Source organism: Pongo pygmaeus, chromosome 1 (genome assembly GCF_028885625.2).
Source record: "Pongo pygmaeus isolate AG05252 chromosome 1, NHGRI_mPonPyg2-v2.0_pri, whole genome shotgun sequence".
NCBI classification, from domain to species: domain Eukaryota; kingdom Metazoa; phylum Chordata; class Mammalia; order Primates; family Hominidae; genus Pongo; species Pongo pygmaeus.
Window position 1 is genome coordinate 131,130,944 of NC_072373.2, and position 18,686 is coordinate 131,149,629.

At 35.4% G+C, this 18,686-nt stretch overlaps 1 protein-coding gene across 5 annotated transcripts in view; it reads left to right on the forward strand.

Moving 5' to 3' along the window:
* Window positions 1-18,686, forward strand: part of PLPPR5 (phospholipid phosphatase related 5) — a 118,443-nt gene that overhangs the window by 96,842 nt on the left and 2,915 nt on the right. The window lies entirely within an intron of this gene.

Below are 18,686 nucleotides of genomic sequence, written 5' to 3' on the forward strand. Positions count from 1 at the left end.
ATAAAAAATAAAAATTAGCCAGGTGCGGTGGCATGTGTCTGTAGTACTAGAGACTCAGGAGGCTGAGATAGGAGGATTGCTTGAGCCCAGGAGTTCAAGGCTGCAGTGTGCTATGATCACACCACTGTACTCCAGCCTGGGCAACAGATGGAGACCCCATCCCTGACCCATCTCTAAAAAAAAAAGTGTTGTGAAATATAGGAATAATAGGGTCAGGGTAACTATTACAACCTTTTCATTTTGTATACCTCTGAAATTAACTTCAATAGTAATCACTGCCATCTACTTTTTAACATTTATTTGCATGAGTGTTTCTTGGTAGCTTTCTAGCATTGCCAAATATTCATATATATCATTACATCATTGTATCTATAAAATTATTTAAAAGGTTCTTGTTGTTGATGTTATGCTAGTTCATTTTTATAGTGAGCTTTGAAATATTAGATAGTAAAAGCAAAAATATTCTATTCATCTATAAATGTTAGAGATGAGTATTCATTAATATACGTATTCATGTACATATTAGGTTAAGTGGCATGTTTCTTTTATTAATTTTTTGGTTCATAACAAATTTATGTGCTCTGTTTTCACTCTGGTAGCTAGGAAATAAAAATGGTTTGAATCTGATTTGGTTGTCCCCTTACTCACTATAGTGCATTGGCACCACACCCTGCTGAGCTCCAGCTTTACTCTCCCATCTTTCTATTCCTGTTCCCAGGCAGAATGCTGTCTGCACAGTGCAAGTTCTGACCCCTACACTCACATAGAGCATGGGATGATCACAAGGCCAGGTGCTGAGAATACATCTCAGGCTTGCCTTTGTAACTGCGCTGCTGAGAGGACATGTATTTGTGTTCATCAGGCAGAAAGGGAGGAAGGCTACCACTTAAGGGAAGCCTACAATAGCTTTTTTGTGTGTGTGATAAGGAGCATTTGGGATAAATACACAGCATGTCTTCGAATTACATCGTTTCATTCAATATCATTTCTTTCTAACACCGATGAGAAAAAAAAAAAAACAAAACTCTCTGGCTAGGGCTGCTGTCTGTGTGGAGTTTGCACGTTCTCCCCATATCTGCCTGGATTTTCTATCCTGTTTTCCTCCCACCTCCCAAAGATGTACCTATTAGGTGAAGTGGCATGTTTAAATGGTCCCAGCATGGGTGAGTGTGATGTGTGTGTGTTAGTGCACCTGCTGTGAGATGGCATCCTGTCCAGGGCTGGTTACTGCCTTGTGCCCTGAGCTGCTATGCTAGGCTCTGGCCACCTGCTGCGCTGAACCGAAATAATTGGGCAGATAATTATCATGCTAGTTTTTATTAATCTTTCTTAAATGTATGTATAATCACATTTATTCCAGTGTTTTATATTAGAAGCATTTTGGTCTTTATTTAGAAGTTTGGTGATGTCTTTGTGACCAGAAATATGCCATAGAAACTTAATTCCTGTTTATATCAATTAGCCTATGGTCAAATTGGTTTCATTATACTTCATTCTACTTAAATTTGGTTTCCAAGAGCCTGTCAACATCACTAAGTGAGTACTCAGCTTATTGGCTTCATCATGGCTCATACTGGTAAACAAGTAAATACAAAATTCTTCCCAGTACTTTGATCTTAATAATTGATAGTTGGAGAGTGACATTAGACCTTAAAGCTGGCCCTCTGAAAAAAGTAAGGGAGCCTGGTGTGAAAGTTTGGTCTGCAAGCATGGCCAAGAGTTAGCATTATTATGCCAAGCTGTCATTTTCTGGTTGTCACTTTTGTATGGAGAAGGCAAAGGGTTTCGTTTAGAAGTTATGTACTTATATAACCTTTTATGTTCAAAGTACATGTTTGATAAACTATAAGCTGCAGTGTAATTATAGTATAACATACAAGCATTCTTTATTTTTATGCCAGCAATTTATCCCTTAATTATAGGAGTTTTTCATATAGTTAATTACCATAGTTTATGAGGAAAAGTCCTGATTTTTCTGAAAGACAAGTATATCTGAACATTCATTACATTTGGTTTGTGAAAAGAATTAATCATCTGTGGAAACTGGCCCATTGTATCCCAACGTCCACTAAATATTCAGGTTACTAGTAACTTTTTTATGACTGTTTGTCATATTAAAATATATAAGCTGAAATATATATGAGTAGTGAATTATTAAATCAATGGGATCCAGTACATCGTAGTGTAGTGCTTCTGCTTGTAGGTTCTGGATGCAAACTAGCTGAGAATTTTAGATAATTTTGACCTTAGGCAACTCACTTAAATGTTTGGTGATTTGGTTTTCTCTTTCATAAATTGATCATCATATGAGTTCAGTAAGTTAATGGTAAAGCACTTAAACTGTGTCTGGTACCAGTGAAACCCTTAATAATCATAACTATAATAATTATTATTATTTAACAGCTAAGATGGATGAGGTAAATCAAAACATGGAAAGTTTTCCAATATATATCAGAAAGTTTTTTTAAAAAAGACTTTATATGTATATTAAATGTATATATAATAAAATCAATTATGCGAAATACCATCTATTTATCTTTAGTAGTATAGAAAGGAACATGTGGATGAGAGAAAGAGAGAAAGAAAAGAAAAGAAAAGAATAAAAAAAAGAAAGAAGGAAGGGAAGGGAGGGGAGGGGAGGGGAAGGGAGGGGAAGGGAAGGGAGGGGAGGGGAGGGGGAAACAGACACCAGTCAGAGCAATGCTTAAACTTAAGGAGGCAACTGAGGTTAGTGGACCATGACCTTATCCACATTCCTGACCCTTCCTTCCTCCCTCCATCCCTCCCTCCCTTCCTTCCTTTCTTCTTTCCTTTCTTCCTTCCTTCTTTTCCTTCTTTCTACAATGAAATACTATACTATTCATGAATAATTTTATGACTGAAAATCATTATCTTTTAAAAATTTTTTCAATTATTTAAGCTGCTCTCTAAGGAGGTTCCAGTGCTTCCTCACTGGATTGACTGCTGATATGTTCAGATTGACAAAAGGCCCTCAGAAAAACTCCCCCAGGGTAATTTAAAACCCTGTACTTCCTTAGGGCTCACACGACCTTTCTGAAAGTGTTTGGTTTATTTTTCTGTGCCAAATTGTGCATGGAAATCTTGGCGATAGCTCTCACACCTTCATGCCCAGGGTTCAGCTTTCTGTGGCACCTGCAGCCGTCCCCATTTTAGGTACCATTAGCCCTGTGGCCCTTCATATGAGCTGTGTGCAGGTGCTTGTCATTTACAGGATCCACAAACCCCCCATCCACCCAAGGACCCAGGGAGCCAAATCTCCTCATGGGTCACACCACCCCTTTCTCTCAAATTCATGCTTTTCTGGCTCTAGTCTTCAATGGCCCACGTATCTCAAAAAAAAGCATCGGTGTTGCTGGCTTCAGGATATCTCCAAGACACAAACACTTTATTAGTTACCCTTAGGAGTCCAAGAAACAAATTTCTGACTCTTTCTAGGAAATAGAGATGGAGACGTTTACATTACCTTTACACTCCTATATTATCAAAAATAATGTAGGAATTAATATCTTAATAGCTGTGTCACCAAGAGAGAAAAATAAAGTAAATTTTTTTTGGCATTTTGACTAGATATGGTATAAATAAATCCAGTTTTAGGAAATCCCACAAAGGACAATTCCATTTTTCCTTTGCTCTTAAAGAACTACAGTGCTGTACGTGTAGCTAAAATTCTATGCAGCCTCAATAATGTCCCAAAATTCCAGAGTGAGAATGACAGCTAGGAGCAATCTCTAACAGAATAAGGAGTCTGTTTCATTTACAGAACATCTCAACACCTTGGATCAACACCATTTTGAGACAGAGTTAGCAAATAAGCAAATACCCAAAGAAAGCTCTCAGACAAGAAGCTGTCCTTGGATTAGGCTTCTCACTATTAGGGGTTCATGCCAGATGAAAGAAACCTTTTGTGAACTGGATGGGTACCCCACACCTGGATGGGGAGTTACCTTTGGCCAAAACCAAAAGCTGCCTCCAAGGATTGCACATCCTCCTGGAAGAGAAGTTAGACTGACCTAATCAGTAGTCTTCCTGGTTTCAACAAACATAATGAAAAATTGTATAGAAACAAAGTGACCTTCCTGAAAATGCTCCTGGTCTTAGCTTCTCACAATCCATTCAGACTGATGACACAAAACTACATCCTCCAGCTCTTCTGCTCAGGATCTAAGTGGAGGATTCCCTAGCAATTCATGGTTATCATTAAGAGATAACTGATGAATCTTTTCCCATTCATTTTAGGAAAATCAACTGAGCTAAATCTGTCCTATTTCAAGCATGAATAATCAGGACGAGAACTTAAATCCTTTAAAATGACACAGAATAGAGAGAAAGAGATATTTTAATAGAGCATTAAAAAAAAGAAAAAGATTACAAGAAATTTGGCTGGGCGCGGTGGCTAACACTTGTAATCCCAGCACTTTGGGAGGCCAAGGCGGGTGGATCACCTGAGGTCAGGAGTTCGAGGGCCAACATGACAAAACTCCGCCTCTACTAAAAATACAAAAATCAGCTGGGCATGGTGGCATGTGCCTATAGTCCCAGCTGCTTGGGAAGCTGAGGCAGGAGAATCACTTGAACCCAGGGGGCAGAGGTTGCAGCAAGCCAAGATTGTGGCACTGCACTCCAGCCTGGACAACAGAGCGAGACTTCATCAGAAAAAAAAAAAAAGGATTACAATAAATGTAATTAAATTTATTGTAGATAGCATCTTCTTTCCACAGTCAAGGAAATTAAAGAAAACATGTGAAATGAATGTCAGATGAAAGATAGCTGACACATCAGAAATGTAATTATAAGAAAACAAATAATGCCATGGTGGAATTAAAACTATACTAGAAACCATAAAGAACAAAGTCCACACTTGAAAAAGCTGACGGTTATATTACTGACAGGTTTTATAATAAAAAAATGAGAATTAAATTGATATCTGAGAAAAGATCATAGATATGGAGGACATACCACAGAAACCTAACATATGAATCATTGTATCTGAAGAAGATGATACATGGGGCAATGCAATATTCAGAAATATACCCTAAAGGAAGTTTTCTTCCAAATAAATACTTGCATCTTTAAGCTGGAAGGGTTAAACAGATACAAAACAACTATTGAAATATATATATTGGAATTAGATGTTTCTCAGTGAAATTTTTGAATTTCAGTACTGGAGAAAGAACCCTATAAATTCCGTGATAGGTAGTAATATTGTTCCCAGTTGTTAGCTATTTCCTTCCTTAGGCAGAGTGTTCTTCCTACTCCAATTACTTTGGATTTGGTCAATAACATGTGAATAGACCTGATATAAACTTCATTAGTCAGAAACATGTAGAGCTATCATGAGTTTCTGCCAGTATTCTTGCCTTCTTTCAGGAAAAGATCATTTTCTGGACAAGTACTGCTGCCTCAGCCTGGGCCGTAAAATTGAAAGACAGGAGAAGCCAGCTTGGCCCCAACCTGTGGCCTAGAGCAGATCCATAGAACCTGGCCAACAACGTGTAGTATGAGGATGGAATAAATATTATTGTTGGAAGCCACTGAGCCTTTGGGGTTGTTATACAGTATATATATACATATATATGTATATATATAGTACTAGGTAATACTGTATACCTAGTATATATATACACACACACTGTGTATATACACACACTGTATATATACACACACACTGTATATATACACACACTGTATATATACACACTCTATATATACACGCACTGTGTATATACTAGGTATATAGTATTATACACACTGTATATATACATACATACACTATATATACTAGGTATATAGCATTACCTAGTGAAAACTAACACAACCACAATGACAGAAAGAGTTGTTTACCTACCCAAGGCTGATAGCATGCTGGTCTCAGACTTGTGTCTGCATAATATTGGATGCAAGCTCTATCCTACTCTATCTATTCTAGATGGAGTAATGTCTTCAGAATTTTCAAGGAATTAGTTTGTGACATAATCCTATTTCTACCCAAAAGGTCATTTAAGTATTAAAATAACCATAAAATATCAGCTGTGCAAGAATTTAGGAATTAAACTAATCTTAAAAAGGTACAGAAAATGTTTAGCAATTAAGTGAATAATATACCAGTAACTAGAGATCAAATTAGGATATGAATGAATTGGCAGAAAGAATAGAAACCATTTAAATATAAAACTTAATTAGATTTAACTGTGGTAAAATAAAGTAACAGAAACTGTACAAAACTATAAAATTTAAGTAGAAGATATATAAGAAAAGAAAATTATCTAAGATGACAAAATGAGACAAATTCTAGATAATGCCAGCAAAAATGTAAAAGTATAAGATTCTCCAGGTTTCATAAAGGTGGGACTCATTATCACTGCTTCATTCTTGGCATTGCTAACTAGGAAAAATTTTCAAGCATTTAAAAAAATAAGTTACCAAGAGTAGTTTAAAATGATTTATAAAAGGCCAATTACAAAGTATAAAATATAAACAACACACGTCAAAAAGTTGATGTCTATAATATAGAAAACATCCTAATTGGTAAAGTTCATGAATAGGCAAATCATTAGAGAGCAAATACAATTAGGAAATAAATACATGGAAAAGTGTTCTGTGTGACCTTGGATGAATGTTATGAAGGATCTTTTATGCAACATTAAGAAGTTGATTCTTATCCTGTAAGCAATTGGGTACCTTCCAAAAAGGACTTCCTTAAAGTCCTTCCATAAAGGGACTTTAAGGAAGTGAGTAGTTTAATTCCTAAATGGCTTGTTCAGAGAGGAGAATAAGAGAGCAGCATGGAAGAACAAAAGACTCAGAAAGGCTATCATAAGAATCCAGTTGAATGCTGCAGATGATGCTTACTAAATCTTAGTAAAGCCCAGCACGTTATGCCATTTTGACTGATGAGATGTCATTTGGCAAAGTCTGCTGTTAGGTGCTGATTTAGAGGACTTATCTCACCTCATGATTTACAGTAGAAAAGGGCTCCCAGCCAGTGTCACTAAGAAAACCATCCCTCTCCCCTACTCATAGTATATGCTGATCCTTCATCTATGGCCTTTCCCTGTTCTTTCTTCACGGATTCCTGTCCTTTGTAATTAACGGATAAGGTGTACATTGGCAGTCCTTCCAGATGATCCTCATAGGTCAGACTGCAGTCACCACAACAGCAAAGCACTGAGCTCTGTAGTCCTTCTTTCTCTCCTGCCTGTGCTTATTCTCACTCCAAGGGCCAATGCTGGGTCTGTGAGACTGGCATAGGTCAGCAGATGGAGATAATGTATGAATTATCCATTTTAACTGATGCCATATAGAAAATATAGAGAAAAAGGCTTTATCTGGTAAAAGAACAAAAATATTTAAAAACAAATATAAGGATGAATAGGATTTGATAGAAAATGGGATATTTCCAGTAGATCTAAGGGAAATTAATATCCATATAGTTTTATTAAGGCAGGTACAGCAGGCCACAATAACCACTCCTGGGTAATTTGAAAATGCTTTTTGAGGAAATGATTTTTTCCATCTAAACCCAGGCATTATTTTTTCTTAGGTTGATGTGCTCCTGATCAGTTGAACCAAAGGGAATTCTCTCTTGCCAAAGAGAAAGGGAAAGTAATGATAGGAATAGTTTACAAGATTCAGTTTTATACTTAGGATAAGGGGCTTTTCACCAACCTATACTACCCAATGAAGCTCATCATGTAAAAGCACACCCCTCTTAACAGAAACATCAGCTGAATGAAAGTGATAAGAAACGATGATAGCTCCAAAATCTAGAAATATTATAATGAGTATGTACTATTACAGATGAAAATTACCATGTTTAATTCCCATGGCAACTGCAAAAAAAATTATATGGGTAGGAATGTTCTGAAAGAGCTCACGGTGACCCAAGGAATTGAACTTTACATTGATTGACTCTTTTGTAGATTTTATAAGATTACAGTGGTCATGGTGAAACGTGAACTGGAATGTAGTCAGAGTGATGGGTGGACAGAGAGCTTGGATTTTGCAGCTAGGTTTGAAGCCTGGTTCAGCTGCATAATAATGAAGTGGAGTTAGACAAATCACTCCTCTCCTTATCTGAAGAATTGATACAATGATGGTTTCCCTGTAGGATAATTGTTGGAATTAACACATCACAGATAAACTTCTTGGCACATAGTAGGTGCTTCACACAAGTTAGTTCCCTCCCGCAACAATCATTTCTTTAATGGGATTTTTTTTTTAATTTCACACTAGGATACTCCCATACAAAGACTTCATGGATTTAAAAGTTTATACAGATTGTCTATTTCATACATTGCACATATGCAGGAAATACTGTAGTATAAAATGTTGCATATATTAATGTCATAGCAACAGCAAAACAATCCTGTGGTTTCTCGCCAAGACAAATATGATTATACATTACTGTGTTCCCTGTGATAAATTCCATTGAGGTTTCAGAATGCTGTGCGTGAGTAACTCTGGCAATCTATTTAAGATTCAGTCGATTTTCTATAATGCAAATCTTTGTTTTACAGAGCTGCTGAACTGTAATGTAAATGTTATGTAGACCTTGTCAAAACAATCTTATTAGTAATTAGCTATTGGAATAGTTAGTGGAACTAAATATGTTCATATTTAGGCATTTTTCTTAATCTAAGCTTTGAGCATTTATTAAAAATATTTGAAGTAAATCAGTATTTACATGCTGTATCGTGTTCTCATTTGTAAAATTTAATTTTGTTTAAAAAAAGGAAATTGAAAGTAGAAGCTTAAAAATTTCCAACAGGCATCAACATTTTAGGTTGAAAATACTAGCACATTCTGTTATTATTTTGCCATATGTCATTTTCCTATTTGTACTCCAGTATACTCAGAATCCATTTTTCCACACTATTTATGAATTATTACATACTACATGAAAAATAAAAGACAGCTTTCCCCCTCAGTTATCTAACAGGCCTTTTATAAAAGCATCTTTCATTAAATTACTTTGGAATATAGACTCTGATTTATGTGAATAAATATAGAATTGATGACTGTATCTTTAAATTATATGATTCATTCGGCCATTAGTTAAGGAGAGAATAATCAATGACAGATTTAAAAATCATTTCCAATGCACACATAATTAGTTACACATGGATGGGAACCTGATCCCAGCCATTCATCTCCCCCTTTTTTCAGGTCTATTTCCTTATTGGGGACCATCCTGGAGACACTATGGAGGGCCTTCAAAATCAATCAGAGGATCGCAGTTCTGTGAAAACATTTTGTTGAAAAAATATAAAATTTTATTTGACTAAAACTAGGTAAATAAGCAGTGAGTCAATTCACAGTTTTATGAAACAGTTTATTTTTCATAGTTTTGATTAAAGAAGCAATCAGTAAATAATCTGTATATATTTATGATCTGAAAATCTGAATAAGCAAAACAAAAAAGGAATAGGAAGTATCTATGGGGTCATCACAATAAGCACAGGAAACATTTTCTTAAAATAACCTTCAAGACCCAATGAACGTGTGTATGAGTTTGTGTTGAATACAGAATTTCCCTGTATATTTTATTGCTTTTATTCACATAAAATGCATCATAGATATGATTTCAGATCAATAAATATAACAGTCATATCAGGCATACTATTAAAAGCTAATCTCCAATTATAGCTTAATATGTGCTTGGAATTATGCAGAGAACTTCACATATAAAATATGTGAAGTCATTTGAGTGTGTCTTATTTCCATTTTATGGAGAAAGGGACATATGTTAAGTAATACACCCAAGGTCATACAACTGGTCTGTGTTCTGAAACAAGAATATGAATCCTTACTTTCCATTTTCAAAGAAATATGTTCCATATTTGTCACTTCAGAGCTCCAAATCATAATCACTGTGCTGCATAATATTATAACATTATATTTTTAAAAGTTATAATCCATATAAATTCTGTAACCATTACATTTGTTAGACATAGATTATTGCTTCCACTTCCAATTTTCCACAATTATAAGTAATACTAAGGTAAATGTTCCTTAAATATATATTTTTGTAAGCTCAATTAATAATTTAAGATAAATTCATAGACATAGAAGTGCAGAAACGGAGTATGAACACTTTTAAGGCTTTTGGTTGAATTCATATCTGTATGTTCTCTGCAACAATGGAGAAAATTGTTCTTCATAATCTTTACAATCTTATAGGCCAAAAATAAATAAAGTTCTCATTTCAATTTATATTTTTGAATATTTTTCAATAAACTTATTTCATATTTTTCTTTCGTACTGAAACAACCAGATGATAAAACAATAATTCAATAACTGACAAACCAAATTTTAGACATGTCTTGGCCTTTAGACTTCATGTTATGGCTGGTGGGCCTAATTTTTTTTAATTGGGATTTATTAAAGCATAATTTGCATCCTGATACGTCCTTTCTTGGCATATAGCTTTATGAGTTTTGACAAATGCATATTTTCATGAAATTATCACCATAATCAAGTCAGAGAATGTTTCTGTGACTCCCAAATGTTTCAGCCTTCCCCTTTATAGTCATCCCTCCTTCAATCTCCAACTTCAAGAAACCACTGATTTGTTTTGGTTCCTCACGTTTTGCCATTCTCAGGATATTATATAAGTGGACTCATGCATTTTGAGTTTTTGAGTCTGACTTATTTGTTACATGCATCTGTAGTCTGTGTTTTTCCCATTTAATTGCTGAGTAGTATCCTGTTGTATGGATGCACCACAGTTTGTTTATCCATTTACCAATTGAAGGTTGGGTTATTTCCATTTTTTGGCAATGATGAATAAAGCCGATATAAACATTCATATACAGTTTTTTGGGAGTATGTATATTTTATTTCTTTTAGGTAAATACCTAGCAGTGAGATTGCCAGGTTGTATGGTAAACATATATTTACCTTTATAAAACATTTTTCAAGTTATCTGTGTCATTTCTAATGGCCCTTATGATTTTGAATGGTTCTGAAATGAATCTTGATGTAGCTCATTCAGATTTTTATCAACTGGTGCCTCTTTGTGAAAATAAGCCTCTTTGTGAAACTTGCTTATTTTCCTCATTTTTTAAATGAGGAGTTTTGATCAACTCCTGGTTCTACAAGAATTTATCATGCACTTGGTCCATTATCCACATCCTCCGATTCTTCTCTGTCAAGTAGCGTTAGAATGCTTATTTAGTAAATCTAAAGCATTTTAAAAAGTTAAAGGAAAATGAAATAACTAAGAAGAAGCCAATTTTATAGGTTAAAGTATTAGTATATAAAACAAGGCATGGATACAATTTACTGTTGAGTTACCTTATCATCAGCTGTTATGTATAGTGAAATTTTATTTATAATCAGATTTGTAATATATGAAATGTAACAAATATCAAATACAGAGCACTATGATATGTCTCGTGGGGAGAGAGAGAATTTTGTAACCATATGCAGAAGATGATGATGGCTATACCAGAGGAACACATAAAGGGAGACCTGTCTAAACTTAGCAATGCTTGAAACATTATCTTAGGGGAGATCTGCAGGACCATGAGCCAAGTGAGGACAAGAGAGAAGAATGGTCCAGGTGGAGAATCCAGCTTGCGCAACGGTTTTGTTTAGCAGGCAAGATAAGGGCACGAGGGCAAGAAACTTGAGGATGCTGTTAAAGATTGATCATATGATCAACTATGGGGTCCAGAAGGAGTGAAAAAGAAGCGGAATTCGTAAGGAGCATGATAGACTGGAACAGATGGATAAATTAGTAGTCAGGAAATTTCCTCATGGCCAAAGAAACCTTGTTGTGTGGGGGAGGTAAGACAGGAGGTAAGTTGGGATTTTACATTTCAAACATGATTACTGGTTGAGAATATAGCTATGAATAAGGGATAAAAGTGTGGTAGAGAGGAAGGTTATTATAGTTGAGGAGGTTAACAAACTTAGAAGACAAAGTGCATGGATACCCATATCCACCAAATACCATAAACACATTAGTATTCATAGACTTCCATGAAATTTCATGTCAATACATTTGGGAAACATTGAGTTAAAGTGAAACAAACAATTAGCTGGGTGTGGTGGTGTGTACCTATAATCCCAGCTACTCAGGAGGCTGAGTCAGGAGAATCGCTTGAACCCAGGAGGTGGAGGTTACAGTGATCTGAAATCTCGCCGCCGCACTGCAGCCTGGGTGACAGAGCGAGATTCCGTCTCAAAAAAAAAAAAAAAAAAAAAAAAGTGAAATAAACAGGTATTTTCTGAAGGTCTTCTTAACACCTTTATGCATTGTGTAACTCTAAGCATGACATATAATGTGCAGTTAATGTCAAAAGGCTTGAATTCAAAGATTTAGTTTTTGGAATTATTCCGGTTCACTGATTTTTTAAGCAATACTCTTTTGCCAGTGAAAGGACAGCATCTTAAGGAAGGAATTGATTTTACATCCCTGATAATGCTTACTTCATTAATCACTTTTCTTCAGCTTTAGGCAGTGGTACTCAGACTGGCATAAAAGACAATCCATTGCTTGTGGCACTTGCAAAAAGAGAAGATATCTGGGTTTCACACCAAGACACTCTGATCCAGAAGGCCTGGGCTTGGGCCTCAGGACTTGTACTACATCAGTCATATCAGGTGATCTGGATGTGGAGTCAGCACTTGATCTGGATACAGCTGGGCCTGCAGAACCTCTGACACAGTGGTTCTCAATATTGGCTGTACATTACAGTCATCCAGAGAGCCTTTAAAAATTCCAGTAACCAGGCCATGCCTCATACCAATTAAATCCTGGTCTCTGGGGTTGCATCAGTATTTTCTTGAAGATCCTGGGTAATTCCAGCATGAAGCCACAGTAGAGAATCAGTGCCTCTAAAGATTTGGTGTGAAAAGCCTTAAGCTTCTTTGGCTTCTCAGGACTTGGAAATACTTCATAAGATCTGTAGCTAATGCTCTCGTAAAAACTGGGCCTGCCTCTGATTTAATTATCAGAGAAAGCTGCCTAGAGATTCTTTTAGAAGGTAGCTGTTAGCTCCTTTCTCTGAATAGTAAAAAAAAGGAAACTTCTGAATGGAAACAAAACTCTGAACCAATATAAAACTCTGAACTGAAACAGGACCACTGTACAGAAAGGTTAATAGTCCCCCAAAATGTCACCTTTCCCAAGAAAACTTTGGTTCTGTCACATGATAGCTTTTATGTCTCCAACTTCTAAAAACAACAAGAAATTGCTCAACATACATTTTAGAATCAGTTTTACAGCTTCAAATCTGAATTTAACTAATTTCTTCTTAAATAGTTCTAACATTGTTTCTCTTTACCAAAATTCTCACCAACTTCACAACCTACCAGAAGGAAAACAATGTGACAAAGTAGAACCTTCAAACACATACTCCATGTACTTTGCTTTTTTCCTCTCTTCTGCTCACTTTCCCCTCCTCAAAGGACACAGTGAATGAAGAAAATGAATGAGTTAAAGAAGCAAATCGCAAAATAAACAGGGACAATATTCAAGATTATGACATCCACCTATCTTTTCCTGATGCAATGTAGGCTATGTCAGAATTGTTGATTAATTTATTGGACCATGATTCCTTCTCCAGAATCCTTAGTGTCAGATGTTTTTACAGAATTCAAAATATTTTATATTTTAGGAATATGTATATTTGGTTACACAAGCAGCATCTGGAGCAACAGTTGTAATCACAGATGAGTATCTCTGCAGCAAAACATGGAGTATAAATTGCCTCACAACATATCAGGTTTTGCCACCAAATGAGTTTGCATCAATCTTAAAAGAAACATTTTGTTGGGTTTTAAACTTTGTTTGGATATGAGCATTGAAGATCGGTAGAATAGTGTATTTTATATTCAAGTAGTGAGTTTTATTTGTAAAATTCTAACCAATTACTTAAAAATTATTTATTTTACTTTTTCTTTTTTTAACTTTCCTTTTTAGCTTGTTTCTGTGGCTTTTATAAGTAACTATAAATAAATGATGAATATGTTTGAGTAGGGACAGGGACCTTTGTGTATATAATCCCGTTTAATCTTAATAAAAATCCATTCAAAAAGTATGTATTCTTATCTCTATTTCACAGATGAGAAAGCTGGGTCTGTGAAAGGTTAAATTGCTTGCTAAAATTTCACTTGTGATGGAGACCACATTTAAACACTTGACATTCAGATGACTTGACTGCAAAGACCACTGTACCACACAGCTTCCGCAGCAACAGAGTCAGAGACATAAATCATTGCATGAAAGACAGGTGCACAGATCCACTTTATGTTTAGGTTAAAACCCTATGCTGATTGTTCATAGCTTCTCCTATTCAAACACAAAAGCTTTTTATCATCAATCATGTTGAAAGAATTAAACTGGAATAATATTTAATCTCAGCATTTGGTCTAACGATGTAACAACATGGAACTTTAAATAAACCAGTACTTTGAATAAATTAAGTCAATGTTTAAATAAACATTTAAGTAATATGTAAAACACATTTTGTAGGTGTGCCAAAATCAACCTATTGAGAATGGTCAAGAAGAAAATTCACAGGAAAGGTCCTTTAAAGACTGTCTTGCCAGGCTCTTCAGCTGGATAATGGGAATAAGCCACTGTGAACACCTTCAATTAAGGCAATAAACGTATGTGCGCTGGAGCGCACTGGTGTTGGAATTGGGTTGCAAAGCTAAGACAAATACAGAAAAATGTGTCCTTCTGTGCAGGTTTTCCTTACAACCAAAAGCAATATAGGAACTAGAGCTTTTGGTTGCTGTTGTTGTTGTTATAATTATTAATCTTTCAAATATATTTTATTTTTCAATCATTAATATGAATTTAGCATTCCTTAACTAAGAAGCCATTAATAATGGCATTTTACTTGTTTTCCTATAGCTATAATTCCAAAGACTTCCCTGGAGTGCCCTTTTTGCATTTTCCCATACTTTTCCCCTTATTTGTTGATTGAGTGACAGGTCTTGCCAGATGGCAAGTCATCACCAAAGTTTCGTGTCATGAATCGTGACAGTTTTGTCTTAATTAACATTTTTTTAAATTACAGACTGTATTTTCTATGTGGAGGTGTAGAATAAATAGTAAAATAGAGATTTTCATGCAGAACTTAGAACTTTTAAAATGGACATGCTATAGAGACTTTAAAATTTATTAAATTTAAGTATCCAGTACAACTTTCCAGAAACGTGTTTGCTTTCTCTTGTGACCCCTGCACTCAAGGACCAGACTCAGTATTTTGCTCAGTGGTTTGCTGTGCACCTGAGTGAACACTTTCTAATGGATGCTTCATGTAGCATATTCTAATCTTCAGCTATTTGGGGTCAAGCTTTGTCATCTCCATGGTAAGGTTAATGTAATTGCAGAAGGTACCAGGAATTGTGACAATAAATTATATGACCAGTTTCTTCTCATGATTCTGAATAGAACTTTTAAGCATGAGCTTTTGGTTTGCCTACTGCTTTTTTGCACTATCATCTACTAATAAGATTTAGTATTGAATATTCAGAATTTAGCCATATTGAAAAAGAGAAACACTTGGTCAACTACTTTCCTCATAGGCAGTCCATTTATCAAGACAGCAATCTGAAAATATTAAACACAATTCTGGTTTTCCATGTTAATGGGAAAAATACTGCTGGGAAGTGAATAGACAATAACTTCCTGCACAGGAATTAGGCCATCTGTATATTTCAAATTATGCTTGTACATACCTTGGTAATGTAAGTTGTATAATGTACCATCATATAATAGATTCTTATAAAACGACCTGAAGTAATTGTCTTGGCGCTTTAGATTCCTTCAGGGAAAATCACCCCTGTGCCAGAAGTGAATTAAACTTAAAAAAAAACTACTGAGATAAATAATCCATCTCTTTCATTTATGACATAGGTTCATTAGCTCTTAAACAGTAAAGTAAATGAACAGAAGCTCTCTGATCTGTCTGTACACTCCTTTCATGTACTATGATTAAATGTCCCCTTAATTTTCTCTTCCCTAGGCATAGTCACTTCAGTGTTTTATTTTCGTCTGTTTATCTGTCTGCTAACTACAACTACCTTAAAATGATGAGCCCCAAGCAGGATACTTCTAATCCCAGTCAAACAGGAAAAAATGAAAGCACCTCAGAAGTTAAAACTTAAGTGATGTGAAATGGAAAGATGCTAATTTGGGGGAGGGGGCAAGAGTTTTCCCTAGAATCCTAGGATCTAAAAATATAGTCAGTCTAGAAATCAACTGTTGTCCTTGTAGTTTAACTTGGTAATATTTTTGCATAGGAAAAGAGTATTATGGCTTAAAATGTATGGGCAGTTAAAGGGAGGAGATCTAGTGATCACTGAAGCATGTGATTTTAAATGCCGAGACTGAATTCCAGTATTTTCTAGATCTCAATAGCTCACCTACAGTTATACATCCATGCCTCATTATTAAGGTTTCTTAGTCTGTTTTGTGCTGCTGTAACAGTATACCACAAACTGGGTAATTTATGAGGAGCAGCAATTTATTGGCTCAGGATTCTGGAGGCTTGGAAGTCCACGGTCAAGGTGCTTCCAGCTGGTAAGGGCCTTCTTGCTGCACCATAACATAATGGAAGCACAAAAAGAGGGAACGAGAGAGAAGGGGACTAAACTTGCTTTTTTATAACAAACACTGACCTATGATAAGGACATTAATTCATTTATGAGGGCAAAACTCTAGTGCTCTAATCACCTCCCATTAGGCCTCACCTATCAACACTGTTGCCTTAGAAATTAAGTTTCCAACATGTGCATTTTAGTGGACACATTAAACCACAGTATAGCGTGACTTTATATTACTATTTGGGACAATCCTCATTTAAGCCTGTTGTCCTTGTGTAGTATTAGCACCATTTTCCCCTTTCCACATGTCCATATTTAGATGATAAATTATATGGTCACCCTACAGTTATTACAGTTTCTTTATTACACTCTCCAGCTTGCACTTGTGCACTTGGTTTTTCCTCTATTTCTGTCAAGCTCTGCATTGATCATCAGTGATTTGCTTCTGGTTATTTCTCTGTTTATTAAAGTCCTTTAATGTGTATTTAATTCTCCCTTCCAGGTTAGTGGTTGTCCCCTTAAGATCATCTTCAGCAAATTTAATGAGCCTTGTGAACCCTCCCTTCATTATCTGGGTCAACAATGGGAACCCTGAGGCCTAGGCCAGTGGCCTTTGGGACACCATCCATGTTCTGTCCTACCTCCTTTCTTTTCTCTCTACTGCCCCTTATTGATCCTTTTCCTACCCACCAGTTGTCACTGACTGATTAATCTTTAATTTCTATCTTAACATCTTTCCAGAAATTATGTTGTTCTAGATCCTATTAAGAAGTGTGACGTTCATGACGGTTTTGTGCTGAAACACTCTATATCGAATTGCATTTTCTCAGTTCACTGGTTTCAAGTACCCGTGGGGCCACTGGAATTAAAACTGTGATGTATTATCTCCACAGTTCTTATTGTTTTAATTCAATCATAGTGCATTATATAACTCTGACAAGTCATCTTTACCCTGAAGTCATGCCTGAGCTTTTGTAAGGAAAACTCAAGAAAACTTAGAGATGAGCTACTGAATTTCCAGGCATTTTTAAATGGGAAATTAAAGTTTCTAAAGTGTTACCAGGAGTTAGTGAAAAACTCAGCATGCTCTGCTCACTCCTGATTCGTACTAATTTTGTTTTTCTCTGGTATTAAGTGGGTCAAGCCTAGAAGATAATACCCCAAATTGTAGTCAATGAGATTCTTTTTGTGTGGTTTAATATGCCTAAATTCAATGAAAATGAATTTTAATTTCTTTACACACATTTTAAATATGTTTTGATGAATTAAAATACTTAAACTTGAAAAAAGCTATATGTATGTTGAGAACATTTTATGGCATACATTCATCATATGAAATTCTGTTTATGATATCATTTGTTATAAAAAGCCAATACAAAAGCCATACAAAAACTATACAAAACACATTTAAAATGGGTAGTATGATGGTAGAACCCTTTTGTAATGCTGATGTTATTTGTTGGGGTTGTCAGTCATATTAGATCTTGACATAAGCCCATATGTAGCATGATTAATTATGTAATAGTAGTTTTTCATTGCAGTATTTCAGCAGGCATGACATGGCCTGTTGCATGCCTGAATCTATGTAAATATTAGCCATTCCACAGAGTTTCTTTGTACATAATTCTGTTGATTTCCAAAAAAAAAAAAAAAAATAGGCTCTGTGAAGAATTCTATGGTAGAGGTAAACAACAGAGACTACAGTCTGGAGTCGGGATTCATGCATCAAAAATGAAGTGTTTAAGTAGATTTTTGTCAACTAGCAAATGCCGTTTTAGTCTGAGCATTTCACCACCTCATTCTACACCATCTGTCTCTCAGGGAGCAATTAATCTGAAACTCCAACATGCAGCATTAAAATTCCATTAACACTGAACAGAATATTAACGTGTCTGGCATTGCCATTTTTATCTTTTCAAATTTCAAAGTTAATTTTGAATAAAGCAGGTATAACATTTTAATCTATTTGTATAATTAAGATTATTGAATAAAATATGTAATTAGCAGCAAAAATTATGTAATAATACATAAAACTTAGTTTAATAATGCTGGATGTTTTGCAACTTCAACATTCATCATATAAGCTAATGACTATTTGT